The 14,861-nt window shown below is 39.7% G+C and overlaps 1 protein-coding gene across 6 annotated transcripts in view; it reads right to left on the bottom strand.

The window, feature by feature from the left end:
• The window catches only part of LOC128302606 (RNA-binding protein Musashi homolog Rbp6), a 684,518-nt gene that overhangs the window by 478,314 nt on the left and 191,343 nt on the right, over nt 1-14,861 (bottom strand). For 2 of the 6 annotated variants that reach the window (XM_053039467.1, XM_053039468.1), the window contains exon 1: nt 7,138-7,223. The exons of the other annotated variants lie outside the window; for them this stretch is intronic. The gene's annotated coding sequence lies outside the window, so the exon portion shown is untranslated. Of the gene's footprint in view, nt 1-7,137; nt 7,224-14,861 lie in introns of those variants that run through there. 6 annotated transcript variants of the gene reach the window in all.

Here is a 14,861-nt window from a genome sequence, read left to right as displayed (position 1 = left end):
GTCTTTATTGCTTCCCTTTTTCCCATCGACAGCGCGTGTCTACTAGCACGTGCTGTTGCAGCCGGAGCAAAATGCAATAAAATAGACTGTTGGACAAAAAATCTGTACCATCATCGTCGTAATTCATTTCCATTATTTACTACCAATCTTCCTTCGCTATCGCATTGCTTTTCCACCGTAACGTAACGTAACGCTGACGTGCTGGGAACGTTCCGCACACGCTTTAACGGTATCAGTTCCAGTCCAGGATTTGCGTTCTCTGTGTTCCGTCCATCCCCAGCAAAAGCAATTGCACCGTGCAGTGGATGAAGCATAATTTACCTCGAATTGGAAGCATTTGAAGTAAATTGTCACCTCATAGGCGGGGAAAACGGCGATAGGGAACGTGGCAAAGGCCACCAGAAGTTGTGCTTCACAGCATTCGAATAGAAATTGATTGCATAATTTTTGTTATCCTGACATCAAATGCACGGCGGTGGTTATGTACGGCTGTACAATTTATTTTGAACTAAACTTTAATCACAAATAAACACCAAATTAAGGCAACTAAATGGGGTGGAATTGCCATTAAAATTAAAGGGTCCCACAAAAAAGATGCAAAAGCAAAGCTAAACTCCAGCAATCTATCGAAAAACAACGAATTGCAAATATTGTTGCAAATTGTCTGATAGAAAAAGTAGCACTGATTGTGACGCTAGATTTACGTTCATCCATATTAAAGCAATGCTAAGCACTTTGCTTCGCACTGACGCCTGACCGACCAAACGGGACGGGATAAAAACCGGCTGAATGCAAAACTCGAACTGGACACCCGGAAGTCTCGAGACAGGAGTGTGCAGCGATTCGGAGTAAAACCCCGAAAAAGCAACACCGAACATCGGTTCGTAAGCAAACTCCCGCCTAGCGGTGGTGGTGTACGAAAGATATGACAACAGTGAAAGAGGAACCAAAAGGAAAAAAGACACACACAAGACGAGCCAGCATCATGCGACGTTCAACATAGGCAAAAAAGACCCTAAACACGAAACAAAATAGAAAAAACTGTTTCTCCTCCTTGCAGCTTGCGGAGTTCAAAAGGCGAACTAATCGATGGACATACGAATACGAGCTGGGAGCAAACTGTTTGTTGTTTGTTCCATCTCACAACACCATTACCAGCTCCAGGGGTCTGCTTACACCGATTGGACACAGGTTTTTTTTGCTCTGTCCCTCTGTTATCGACGAGCAAATATAAGAAAACAAGCTTAGTCAGTTAAAGTAGCCGAGTAAATGATAAAGCCGCCACGTTTCCGGTTTCCGCTGTCGAGTTTCGTTGCGAAACAGCTGATTCGTGAGATTTTACTCGACAACTCGATAGCCTGACGATTTATTCTCTTTTGTAGCAGAATTTTTACTTATGCACGCTGAGACGACACATGGACACATGCGAGTGCATCAGTTGCAATAGTAAAATACTATTTCCCACTTTTTTTTTGTGTGACGAAAACGTATTGGTCCAGTGTTTACTTTTCTTTGATGAATTTTTGGTTTAAAATTTACTACCAAGCTTGATATAAGTATGTAAATAACTCAAAAAACCATCAATATTATTGCAGTGATTATGACCGGTTCGATATAATACGAAAGATCTAGAATATGACACTCAACACAACATTTACCTAATAGCTCAACTATTTCTTCTATAATGAGATTTGATATAGAAAGTTTCATAGAATATAATTTATAAGTATAGAATATAGTTTATTTCACAACATATTGCAACGTTTTTCAAAAATAATTACTAACTTATCATATTCTCAGACTTGTTAAATATTTTTAAAAGTAATGCCTTTAAAAATGTATATTTTTTATATTTTTAAAAGCCTTTAGAAATGTATAATTTTTATATTTTTATAAGCCTTTTAAAATGTGTATAATTTCTTTTACTTTGGTTGACTTAAAAGCATTTCGATAAAGCATCAAAGATAAAAACAATTTCAATTACAAGATAGTTTTAATTACAATTTACCTTATTTTTATAATCCCTTTTTATTTTATTTTTTTCGTAATTTAAACTCTTATTAATAAAAATCACTCTTATTATTAGTCGGATGCTATCAGATGTTTTATACATTTTAACATATTTTTTTTATGAGAAGTTCCACCATTTTCTCTCAGATATCTTTCGATTGAAAGCAAAATCAAACCTTCCTGTCTGACAGATGGAGTTATGGAACTCCTGTAGTTGTGAATTAAGAGGTAATGTCTGTGTTTTAGCTTTTGCTTTTAAACTTTTAAGAGTTAATTTAATTTAATATATTCTCTTACTTCTCTTACTTCTTAGTATTTAATAAAATATCTTACAAGCTTAAAAAACTTACTCCACAAATAGTAAAAAAAGTAGGAAAAGCCTTATTAATCGTTAAAAATTATTGCTTTATTTATGCCACATCAAACATTTCTTGAACCCTTTTTCAACTACTTGCTACTGCACAAGCAACTCATAGAGACCCAAACAAACTACACCAAACGCAGTCGGTACGAACCCTCCCACGGTTCAAAATGTTGCCCTGCACCAAACCTTCGCCATGTCACACGCGCTGACCAACCATCCGTCGGTAACGATTCGAGTTAATTCAAACGTGAAACCGCAAACAAGATAATTATAGGTCATTTACCTCGCTACGTGGGGTTTTCTCCCGGGGGTAGATTTCAAGGCATTCAACATTCTAAGGACGCCTGGCATGATCCGGAACAGGCAGAAAACCTCACCGAACCGTGATCAAGACAGCTTGGTCACCAAACAGCAAAACTCTACGGCAGCCGAACTCCGAAAACTCCCGGCAAACAGGCACACACGACCCGGATGTAGCCTATTCGTCGTGGTTTAGACCGTGTCACCGACCACACCGTGTTTTCATTGCACGTTGGTAAAATGCACTTGGCCCTAGATGCCGTCTGCAATGCTTAACAATGATGTGCAGGGCTTTCGAGTGCTAGAACATTGCTTATCGTAGCGTGAAATATTCACTTTTGCTGCGTTGTTGTACCATGAACGGAAGAAAATATTTGTTTTCATATTTCCATCCACTCGTGAAACGATACCCGAAAGCAAAACGGCAAAACAAACCAAGATCGTACATTTGCATCAAATTTCCACCATGCTTAAAAACGGAAAATTCATCTGTTGCACGTAATCAGATCAGCTGACAGCATCACGCGATTTCAATTCTGCTGCCAAAGTAGTGCTTTTTCCCGGCGAAAAATTCATGGCCGCTCGTTCGAATTCAATTTCTGCAACTGTCGGATTTGTTTTTGCTGTTCTTGCGTTCGTACAATCGCCGGCCACCATCTGTCATCGTTGCCGTTCTGCTTGCTCGCGCTCAAGCCCCGAAGGAAAACATGTTTGAGCACACCACAAACATCTTACGATGGCCCGGGGGGGCCAATGGGTGGTATGGTACAGCGCATAATCGCGAAATATATATCACATTTTCACGCGCAATAAAACAAAATTTCCTTCTTTTTATTGCACTCGCATGCGGAACAAACAGCAAAACAGCAGTCGTGGCTGCAGTAGTAACAGGGCCACCGACAGGGGAGACAGTTTGTGGTCTCTTAAACCAAATGGACTTGGTTTAAGCAACAGCTCGTCACAAGAAGAAGACGGAGGAAAAAAAACCCGCGCCAGACGGCGGACAAAACACCAAAGGGAAAAGATGATTTTTCACCACCGACAAACCGACACCACACATACAGCACCAGATATCCTTGTCCATTTACGAATCTGTCACTCCGTGACAGCCGGCACACAGTTATGACCCTGTGGCCGCAGGCAAGAAGGACCCCCTCCCCCCGTCCACACACACTCATCCGGATGGACGTCTTAAATCCAAATTGGACTTGGAAAACACAGTCGAGAAACGGAACCGTGCTCCGTCCTTCAATCTTCATCGCTGTTCGGTGTCCTCTCGCTACCAGTTCAGGCTAGGATAAGCAATGTCACCACATCACAGGAAGACGAGCACACGGCTGCCCAACTCGACCCGAACGTTACAGACGGCATCATGGATGTTTATGATGCGATTTCACTTCAAGATTTCAACGAGATTGTGACACTTCAGGAAGATAAGAGACGGTTCTCAGCAAGACGACGTATGGGCGACCGATGATGACGCTGGGACACTGTCCATGATACAATTCCCACACCACACCACCCTGGACAGTGACGGTGACGGTGGCAAATCGTACGGCGAGCTTCGGTCGCAAGTTCATGGTTGAAAATAATGAGACTGACTGCTCATAAAACTACAATCAGATGAACTATTCGTAATGGTTCAACCAATCATACGAATGAGCTTTGCATATGCAATAGGTGCCGCCTGTGACCGTTGTGACGGTTGGAGTATGCCGGATGAGATGAGAAAGGAGTTTTCAAAGGAACGATCATACCCAATGGGTTTCTAGTGGAATGTGTGACAGTGATTTTCCAATGGTTTAGAGCCAGTTTATTCGTCCATTAAGTTTCAATCTTTGGGGTTTGGTTTCTCATGCTTATTGTGGGTAAAATCTAACCTCAAGTCGGTCCTCTGTATCAATAGCTTTACAGTAATTGAGCTTTTTTTTTACACCAAGAATAAAAAAAGTTCTGTTATTCTTAAAAATTATTGTTTTTTAATTAAATTTTATTATTGGGGCGGCCCGGTGGCATGATGGTAGCGGAGCCGGTCTTCACACGAACGACCCGGACCAAAATCTCATCCGGATCAATCCCCCGTAGCAAGGACTGCCTATCCGGCTACGTGGTAAAATAAAGTCAATACGGCCAGGCCGTTCTAACGAAACAAAAAAAAACTATTATTAAAATTAAAATTATTTAAAAGTTTTGAAGTGATACTGGCCTCATCTTAAATATTTCTTTCTCAATTTTAATTTTTAAATTCACTCATCACTGTTCCCACAAAATTACCACCTTCCACTGTATTGTTGCCCTCGAGTACTTTTCTACCCTCCACATCGAAAAGTAATATCAAAAACATATTCCGTTTGCTTCTATTCAGCAGAGCAAAAAGAAACGCACTCCCTTACCGTTTCACCACCAAACGCAGCTGTCCTTTAAAAATGTTTTTGAAACAAAAAGAAAGTGAAACGTTTCGTTTCAAGTGACTTTAATTCACTCGGCTGGACTATAATACTTTCCCGCTACTGCTACAGCTGCAAGACAAACACCAACCGGTGTTCCACCAGTGCCAGAGAACTTAACCGGGGCCAAAAGGTAAAAGAAAAACACACTCACCCAAGACCAAGACCGGTCAAAACGACAGCAAAAAAAAAACAACCGGGTTCAGGTCAACAGGAAAACTTACCCCCAATAATGTTCCCCCGTTGGCAGTGAGACAAACCCACCCACCCCCAAGAAGCTTCGGCTACTGGCAAAACCAGAACCCCGACCCGGAATGGTTTGGTTTTGCTCATTTGCATAAATCATAAAAATAATAATATTTCATTTCATTGCCGCTGACACCTTGTTGGCTCTCGTTTCGCTCGGTTTCGCACTGTCGCTGGTTGGAAAAACGTAACGGTTGGGTATGGGTGTTGAAAGCAGCTTTCTCTCACCGCCACACTTATTATGCCGGTTGCAGTTCAATAAAAAGTTGGGACAGGGAACTGTGGGTTAAAGCCGCGAATGCAAAAACCCCCCAGGGCCTCTGGGCTCTCCTTTGCCATCAAGTTGAACTGTTGGTGAGGGTGGTTGAGCAAAAGATTTACAGCAGTCAAAAGTGTAAAGTATATAAAATTATTTTAAAGAAGCAATGTAAAAATGTATCAAAAACAATACTTAAAATGTTTATGAAAAAGTCAAGTTAAACAGTTTAAACGGAAACCAAACTTAAAACTGGTTCGTTCAACTCCAACTTGAACAATCAAAGGAGGCGTTTAGCATACGTCAGCGCTTTCTTTCGATCGATCTGCACTGTACGTCACCGTCACGTCACCGAACGTGATTGAGTGAATTAATTTTACTATCAACTCAAGTGTACGTATATAATGCATCTGTGTGTGTGTGTGTGTGTGTGTGTGTGTGGGAATTGCTGTAAGAATCCACTGCTTACTCATTCTTTTGTAGCTTCATTCGTACTGAGCTCGCCCATTCTTGGAGAGCTACTTTGATCCACTTTTTTCCATCTCCACCACTCAACGTGTAGCAAATTTTCCAGTGCATCGTCAGCCCGAAGGACGGGCGTATTGTCATTGAAGGACACTTCCTCCGTCATTAATGCTTCCCTGAATTCATAAGGGGCCCCGCTCGAACAGGACACAAAAAATAAAACCCTTACACTTTGATATAGTCTCTGGGGACCCTGGGTTGCATTGTAAATCAGGCCAGACCGGCAAAGGGAAACCGGTTTGGAAAGTGATTTCCTTCAGCGGTAATCAGCTTTTGGATAGCTTTTCAAGCGAGGAAGCTTTCATTTATTTCTGCTCCCGCCCTGTTTCAAAGGGAACACATTGAAGTCGGGCTGTAAACTTGATAATTACTGCAAAGTCTTCTCTTTGCACACCATTTACTGCGCTGTTCGATACACTTTGTACTCTTTGGCGTGTTTGTGTGTGTGTTTTACATGCTTTCCGCTGTACAACTAGAAAGTGGAAAACAAATGCGTTTTTAAACCGATTCCATGTTGTACGAATCTCTTTTGCATAAGTTTTTAACACCAGCTGTGTGTTACCAGAGAGAGGTAACACGCTTTTTTACAATCACCCAAACCGTCATGACATGAAAGGCTCGAATGGAGTGTGTATCGATTTAAAAAAAATTGTCACACCAATTGTCCACTGGGAAATGATGCCAAAACCTGCAAAAAGTGCAGCGAGGAGAGTGTGCAACAACAAAAAACAAGCCAACCGGCCGTCGTGTCGTACAAGTGCACAAGATTTGTGATCGTAGCTACGAACATGCAGTGCGTACGGTGGTGAATGTGTGATGTTCGTTTATACGCTCGTGTGCGAATGTTTTACCGTATTGTCGTACGGTTAATGGCATTAATACACTTACACAAATGGAAGCTTACACAAAGGGACGCTTCCAAAAATGTGGCTGCTTGCGATGTGACGATTTTTTATTTTTAAAGAAATAAAGAAAGATAAATGCCTTACCTCGATTAGATTGCGTGTGTTTAAAGGTTGATGGTGTAAAAATCACGGTCAAACACGTTATGTTTTATATTAGAATAAGCGCAAACTTCAACAAAAAAATACACTAAAACTATAGCATAAGTATATTACCGAACACATCATTGAGCACTATTGAATAACTAACTGCACTTTATCACACGTCACATCACTATCCCTTCATTAAAACAACAGTTATTAACTTCACAAATTATAAACTGCGTCAACAAACAACTAAAAGCTAAAATCTTTCAAGCATCACACCATGACGCCTTGTCTGCCCTCTTCACTGCACTGAACCAAACACTGAACTGAACAAAATGATCTTCGATTAGACGCTTCCGAATTTGATATGCATGTGTTAGTGACTTCTAATCGCCTTCGGTTGCGATCTCAATTTAACGATATGATGCTATGTCAGGAGTAGCTCTAACACATTCTAAGTGAATAAGTGTGTGTTATATGCAATCACTCGATCACATTCGATCGTCATAAGCACTGAGCTACTAAGTTCATACACGTTTCTACATGTTTGAGATTCTCAAATAACTTTCCATTGGGCTCGTTCATTTTGGGTTTAATATTCTTTTTTATTTTTTTCTAACCTTTAATTTTATATATCATATTTTCACATAAAAAACGTACATACATTCGATTTAAACCTTTGGATTTAAGCAATAATCCAGTTGATAAACGCTCCCATTCAGCCAATATCTGCAGCTTAAAAAATAAAATCAATTACCAGTAATACATTTTACACTTCCTATCTAAAAGATTCCCTTCCAAAAAACCAAATAAACGCAAATAAACTTTATAGAAACCCGTCCAGCCAACCATAAGCGATCAAACATTTTTTGCTATCGAACGCAACGAATAAACACGGTTAAGGATAATAAACCCATCCGCCTGGAAAAAAAGAGCTAAACCAGCGTTCATGTCGTTGCATTAATTTATTGTATTGTCAGCAAATGGTGAAAAACACAAAAAACGCCAACTCTCGTGTATTATCATGAATCATGATTTTTTTTTCCAGTTTCCCATTAACCTATGCCATTGCAAAACTTTTCGATTTTTAAGCCGATGAGTGTTCTACTTTTATTTTATACCGGGAGAGTAAAGATTACTGCAAACTATTTTGTGATAAAAGTATTTAATTTTTTGTCAACGTTCAATTAACTTATTTGAACATTTGATGAGCGTTAAGATTTAAGGTGTTCTAATGAAAATTTTAAAACATTTTATTATAGTTTTATATAACATTAAAAGATAATAAAGGCCATACTCTTCGTCATTATGCGCAACTTTATACATTTTCGCATGAATTTTATAACCTGAATGTAGTTAATAGGTTACTTATCGCCAAAGCCTACTCGAAACCAGTTCCAGAGATCGCCTCGCGTTGACTTTGGAGTGGAGGCTATTGAACACTTTCATAATATGCGGCCTCAACACATCCACCCCTAATGAGTTTAAATATGATCAATTCATTTAAAACGCACTCATTCACCTGCTCTCATTCGGTCCGGTGACAAAAGGTAGCCCATCGGTATTCCATATTCCACCGAAAAAAAAAAAACACACTATTGAGAGGATTGTAAGTAAATTATGCCAACATTAAACTTCGCACCGTATGGGTTACACACGCACTCGAACAAAACAACCATCGAAACAGGCATTGGTGTCAGGCAACGGATCGACACCATGGTTTGGCAATGCTCGGTGCTTGGATCTGGCGGTGTGGCTGAAGTATATTTTCAATAAGAACGGAGGTTTCAATGGCAATTTCCATGAATGAACACCGTTTAACACTTCAGCGATGATACCGGCCCAGCATGAATGCGTCTGCAGATCCATCGATAATCGGTGCGAAAAATGGTGTAAAAAATGCTCATTTTAATCCACACTGTTCAGCTTTTTCAGCCTTTGTTTCTACCAACCCCGAGTTGCGCTACCATTTGCGAACAAAACAGTAGAAGAGTGCTACGATTGGGTGTAAATTAATGAACAAAAAGGAACAAAAATGATGGCCAACTGATCGGTTTGAATTATGTCCACTTTGTCCGCAGCAATTTTCGCTAAGCAATAAAGAAAAAGGATACATAAAAGCACATTTTAACTTTCAAATTCAATCAACGCCGGTTGAGCGTTGTCATAACCGGCAGTAAAACATCATCATCACCGAACTAGTGGGCACCATAAAAACCATTGTGACGGCAGATTACATCGCTTCGTTTAAGGTTTAGAGAAAATCGGTCCCCATCCCTCTAGGGATAGGTCTCTCGTGCCCATCGAACATCCACAGTGGACTTCATCCATGCGGTTAAACCGGACCGTAATTTAATAGCCCAAAGTTGTGTACCGAATTTCACCGACTTTCTCGATTTAATTTTGTACCACCCCTTACCTACCCGGAGCATATATCCTGTACTGTACCCCTCTGTACTGTAGTCCCCCGGCATCGACTTGCTGGTGTTCAGCCCTGCTGCTATCTGATTGTCATTTATTTTAAACACAATCAATTGTTTTTTCCCCTATATCGGTCTTTCTCTCTCTCTCTCTCTCTCTCTCTCTCTCTCTCTCTCTCTTTCTGTTTCTCTATCACGTTCTCTCTTTGATGCTGTTAGCCATACTTCCGAGTTTTGGAGGACAGGTCATATGAGAAATCGGATATGCTGACACTGTCCAAAAACTTCCACCACTTGCAAAGTGGGTACTGAAATTGAGTGTATGCAATCGACGGAAGGTTTTTGCGGTGAAATACAAACACAAATACATGCATACACACACACACACACACACACACGTGCGTGCCCACGTGGCAAGGGATGGTTAAATGTGGCATAACTATTGACCATTTCCCTACAGTGAAACACTTTGCCAGAGTGTGCAGTTGTACCGCACCTGTATCGTGTGCGCCGGTTGACGGGTTTGAGGGGTTTGGCCCCATTTTGCAATAGTGGACGCTTTTATGCTACATCAGAATTCCCATTATCATCGCTTAATTATGATGAATTATGATAGGCTATATCGGTTTTAAGCTGACAAGCCCCGCATCACACTACGGTAATAGGACTCTACGGTCCCATATCCCGGGTTATATTGGCAAAATGGTCGATGGAAAACTTTCGCTCCTAGTTCCGCACCTGGCTGGTGGTGGTAGGGAGCTGGATTTAATCCCCCACCCCCCTTGCACCATAATTGTGACGCCCGTGTGGAGTGTCGATGGGACTGAAAAACTGAAGCTTTCCTGATTGGATTTTCTTTCTAGCGCGAGCAAATTTTCCCACACCGACCGGTCTGTGTGTCTGTCTGCTATCTTTAGCTAATGCGAAAGTTGTACACAGTTTACACAGGCTTCTGGGTGCGCCTGTTTTTCCACCCGGTTTTCCAGTTCATACTCTACAGGAAAAGGCCATGGAGGAAAACGGGGCTGTGGGTGAATCACGCCAAGGTGTGCTCATTGTGCCGGTCAAATGAGATTTTTACCTCGTCAACCGCATAATTAACCGGTATCATCATCATCATCATCATCATCATCACCATCAGTACAGGGAACAGGGACGGTGAGTGCAACCATTTCCCTTTCAGCCTGCGTTGCATTACATTGCATTTTGCGAATGGTGACGATATAATAATCCGCTCAAATCCACACAGCGGCTGCCAGCCAATGCTGTGAAAATTCTGTGGTTGGAATTGAGGCTTTTTTCCAGCCGTAGGCCAACCACTGCCACCAAACACCCAAACAAAAACAGCGCGAAATGAAGATGCAGCAAAACAAAACAAAAAACTGCATACACCACATCGAAATTGCACTGTTTCTTATGGTAATGATATGCGAGAGTACTTTCGCCAGCCAAGTATGGTGGCCAAGCTTTTTTCTCGTGCTCATTGTTTATTTGTTACATCTTCACTATCTGTGCTCATTCAGGCTTTGACGATCAAGGTTCGCCGACGATGACGCTATGTTGATGGGGAGGGTTTCTCCCTTTCACAAACCAACACCTTTGCCTATTTCCTTCCAATGGACTCTTGGATGATCGTGATCGTCTGTGTATCTCTGTACATCCTTACTTGGCAAACTGCAGCTTATGTTTTTTGTTCTTCCTGAAGTAAATTCCTTTACACTGTTTTGTTGCTTCTACCACTTTCATTTCCACTTCCAGGCTGATCCTTTTTCCTCTACTTCAGTTCCTCACTGCTCGTTTGCTCTGTAATCTTTTGCTCGCGATACTACCTTCTGGTTCCAGAATCCTGCTCCCTGCTCCTGCGGTTGTTGGGTCCGGTGTAGCAATCGTACAAGCGTCCCGTATTAATTATTCCGACGACCGTGTCGGTGAATAAAATTTTCATTAAAATCTTATCGCACTACTTTGGCAGGCAACCTGCGTAGATTTTTCCACCAAAACGTTTCGAAACCACCACTTGGGATCGTGTGGTTTTATTTTTTTTTACTCTGTTGTTGTTTCTTACTAGATTGTTTTCCTCTGCCTTTCAGAGATTCGTTTTTGGGGTAAGCTCGTTTATGGAAAAGATTGCTCATTGAAACAACCTACTCACGTCGGTGGTAGCTAACTGAAGAAAGGTACAACACAAAGCGAACAAAAAAAAAACACCAGCAAGTATGGGATAATATTGGTAATTACCTCCACCAGGAATGTGCTTGCAAGATTTTGACACAGATTTCACAAGGTGAATGTTGCGTTGCAAATGGTTTTTTTTTTCCACCAGTTGGGTTTCGAGCTTTCGAGAAAAACCGAAAGAAGCCACCACTGCGTTAAGTGTAGCAGATTGTATGAAGTGCTTTAGCAGCGAGCTCGTATTACCGAGAACGATGTGATAACGGGGTGAATATTTTATCCTTTTAAAACAAAAACGGAAAGTTAGCTATGGTGAATCTTCTTCTGCGAGAAGAGAACGATTGTCGTCTGTTGAATAGTTGATTATACGCAACTTTTTTCATATTATTATATAAAAAGTAATAATCTGTCAAAATCGTTTAACCCACCTTTGACAACTAGATTCATGGTCTAACTCTAGTAATCCCTAAACCTGATTTAAAAATTTGAAACTATCTACTTGTTGGATTTCTAGGGTTTACGTAAATTGTAAATATGTCAAGTAATTGTTTTGTTTTGTTTATATCTGTTCGCACTTGACAACTCTAGGAGCCGTATATGTAAACAGGACGCAACATGTAAGGCATATGAACTATGGTAGAATTAAGTTGCATGAACGCATGAATTGTAAAATGAACTTAAGGGACAATTGAATAAACAGTAGCAAAGGGAAAGCCAAACGAGCAACATCACATCTTAAAATATCACAAATTAGAAACACTTTCGCCGCTAGTGCAAAATTATACACTACTTTTTTTATAATTAGCCAAGCGCTTCTCACGTACGATGTTACCATTAAATCATTAATTAGATTAGTTCACATTAGTGGATCACAAATGATGCCAAAATAAAATAACATTGCATAAATTATTTTAAATTTTAAAATCACTACACCAACGAGCTTTGAAGGAATGATTTCAACTTCAAATCAAAGCAAATATTCGGTCGAGTAAACGTGAAGGAGAAAGTGCCCTTTTACTGTCCGGAGTAGGATTTGTCGCTTAGTTTATGTGAATTTTACTTCAGACTAAGATTCCAGTCGATTTAGGCAATTAAGCCTTACCGTACTCCTCTAACAAAATAATCAAATATTGATGCAGATTGCAAAGATTTGAGGATTCCAGAAAACTATAGACCCATAAGCTTGTTGAGCTGTGAAGGGAAAGTTTTTGAAAAAATTATCGCCTCTCCTCTCCGCTTATTTACGGATAACAACAACATTATTCAGAATTATCAATTCGGCTTTCAACCTGCTCTTTCCACCACTCATCAAATTCATAGATTGAAAAATACCATACTATATAACCGAATAATTAGACAATCAACCGGCCTTGTACTGTTGGATGGGGAAAAAGCATTTGATTTGATATGGCACCAAGGTATGATATATAAACTTATTACATATAACTACCCTTCATATTTGGTAAAAATAATAAAATCCTTTCTCGAAAACAGACAAAACTGTGTCCATATCGGAAATACCAAATCAGATACATTTTCACCAAAAGCTGGTGAACCACAAGGTAGCATATTATCTCCCCTGCTATTCAACATTTATATATCAGATCTACCACCTATGAAAAATTGTGACCGGATACAATACTTATGCGCTGACGACTTTGCCATCGTCATCGTCATCAAAACAACCAAAACAAAAAAAAATAGTAGTAATAGGGGAACAAATGGAAACTGAGGGAAAACGGAAATAAATTAGAAGCTATTTGCTTTACTAAATACACCAGTAAACGAAAACTTCCGAAACTTCGAAATACTTAGGAATTACCTTGGATTAACGCACTACATTTAAATCACATTTAGAAAATTCTTTAAGTAAAACTGAAAAAAAACCTTGAAATATCTTTACTCTCTAGTAAACAGAAAATCAAAACTGAATGTACAAAATAAATTGCATGTTTTCAACGCTTGCTTCAGCCTTCTTTTAATGTACGCTGCTCCTGTATGGAAGAGTTGCGAGGAAAACTAACTTAAAGAAATTGCAAATTTGTCAAAACAAATTACTAAAAATTATCTTAAATGTTCCACCATGGTACCGCACTATTGACCTGCACAAACTTCCATCTCATTATAAATTATATCGATCTGATTGCGCGAAAATATTACAACAAATGCCAAATGAGTGAAAATTCATTTGTACAGCAACTAGCCGGAATAATGTAGGTAATGTAGTAGATAATTTAGTGTAGGTAGATTAGGTGTTTCTCTAGATATAAGATAGTTAGTAATTTTTTTTTACACGTGAGTTTTTTTAGGAAATAATTTTTCTCACTTCATTAACTCCAACGACCGGTGTAAAATTTCAACACCGGTTACGCTATAGAAAAGCAAATATCATTGCGGAATGATTGTTAATCGAACCCACTACTCCAAATTACCATTGTGACGTCACATCTAGAAATTATAAACAATAAAGATATACTTTAACTAACTAACGTTATATAACTAACGAATATTATTTGTGACTATATTTATTGATGACGTACGAAAAGATTCTCTTGTAAATTTTGTAACACAAACAAAACTGAAAGGGCGACAAAAATGAATTCGCTTTAGATCTCATTTACGTCACAAAAAATAAGTCTCAAAGAATAAATCAACTACTAAAATTACAAGAATAAACCACGCAAAAACCTTTAACGTAATGACCTCCATGTTCAAAAAATGTTTAATTACCTTTAACCTGTTTCTAGTTAAGTTACAGCTCACGGCAAAGTATGGCTTAAATCTTTTACATTTTACCAGTTCCTAATTGAATGTCTAGCAAATGAGGATCCTCTTCGTTCAAGAACAGTTGCACGTGTCTCTGACTGTGGAGCTGTGTTTAAACCGAAGAAACTACAAAAACTTCCAACAGTACCGACCGAGAAACCGTACTACTTCTAGAAGAAGTGACATAAAAATAAATTAGAACCAACCCATTACACACGCTCCAAGCGCTGGAAAGCGCCATCCTTCCGCACGGTGCCACCGCAGCAAGTGCCGCACCATTACTCTTCCGATCATAATATCGGCGGAGTGGGATATCGTTAAACTTTTTATCAAAATCATTAATCACGACCAACCGCCAACTCCGTT

The sequence above is a fragment of the Anopheles moucheti genome, chromosome 3, assembly GCF_943734755.1.
Source record: "Anopheles moucheti chromosome 3, idAnoMoucSN_F20_07, whole genome shotgun sequence".
NCBI classification, from domain to species: Eukaryota; Metazoa; Arthropoda; class Insecta; order Diptera; family Culicidae; genus Anopheles; species Anopheles moucheti.
Note: the sequence above shows the minus strand (reverse complement) of the source record. Positions and strands in the feature narration are given on the sequence as shown.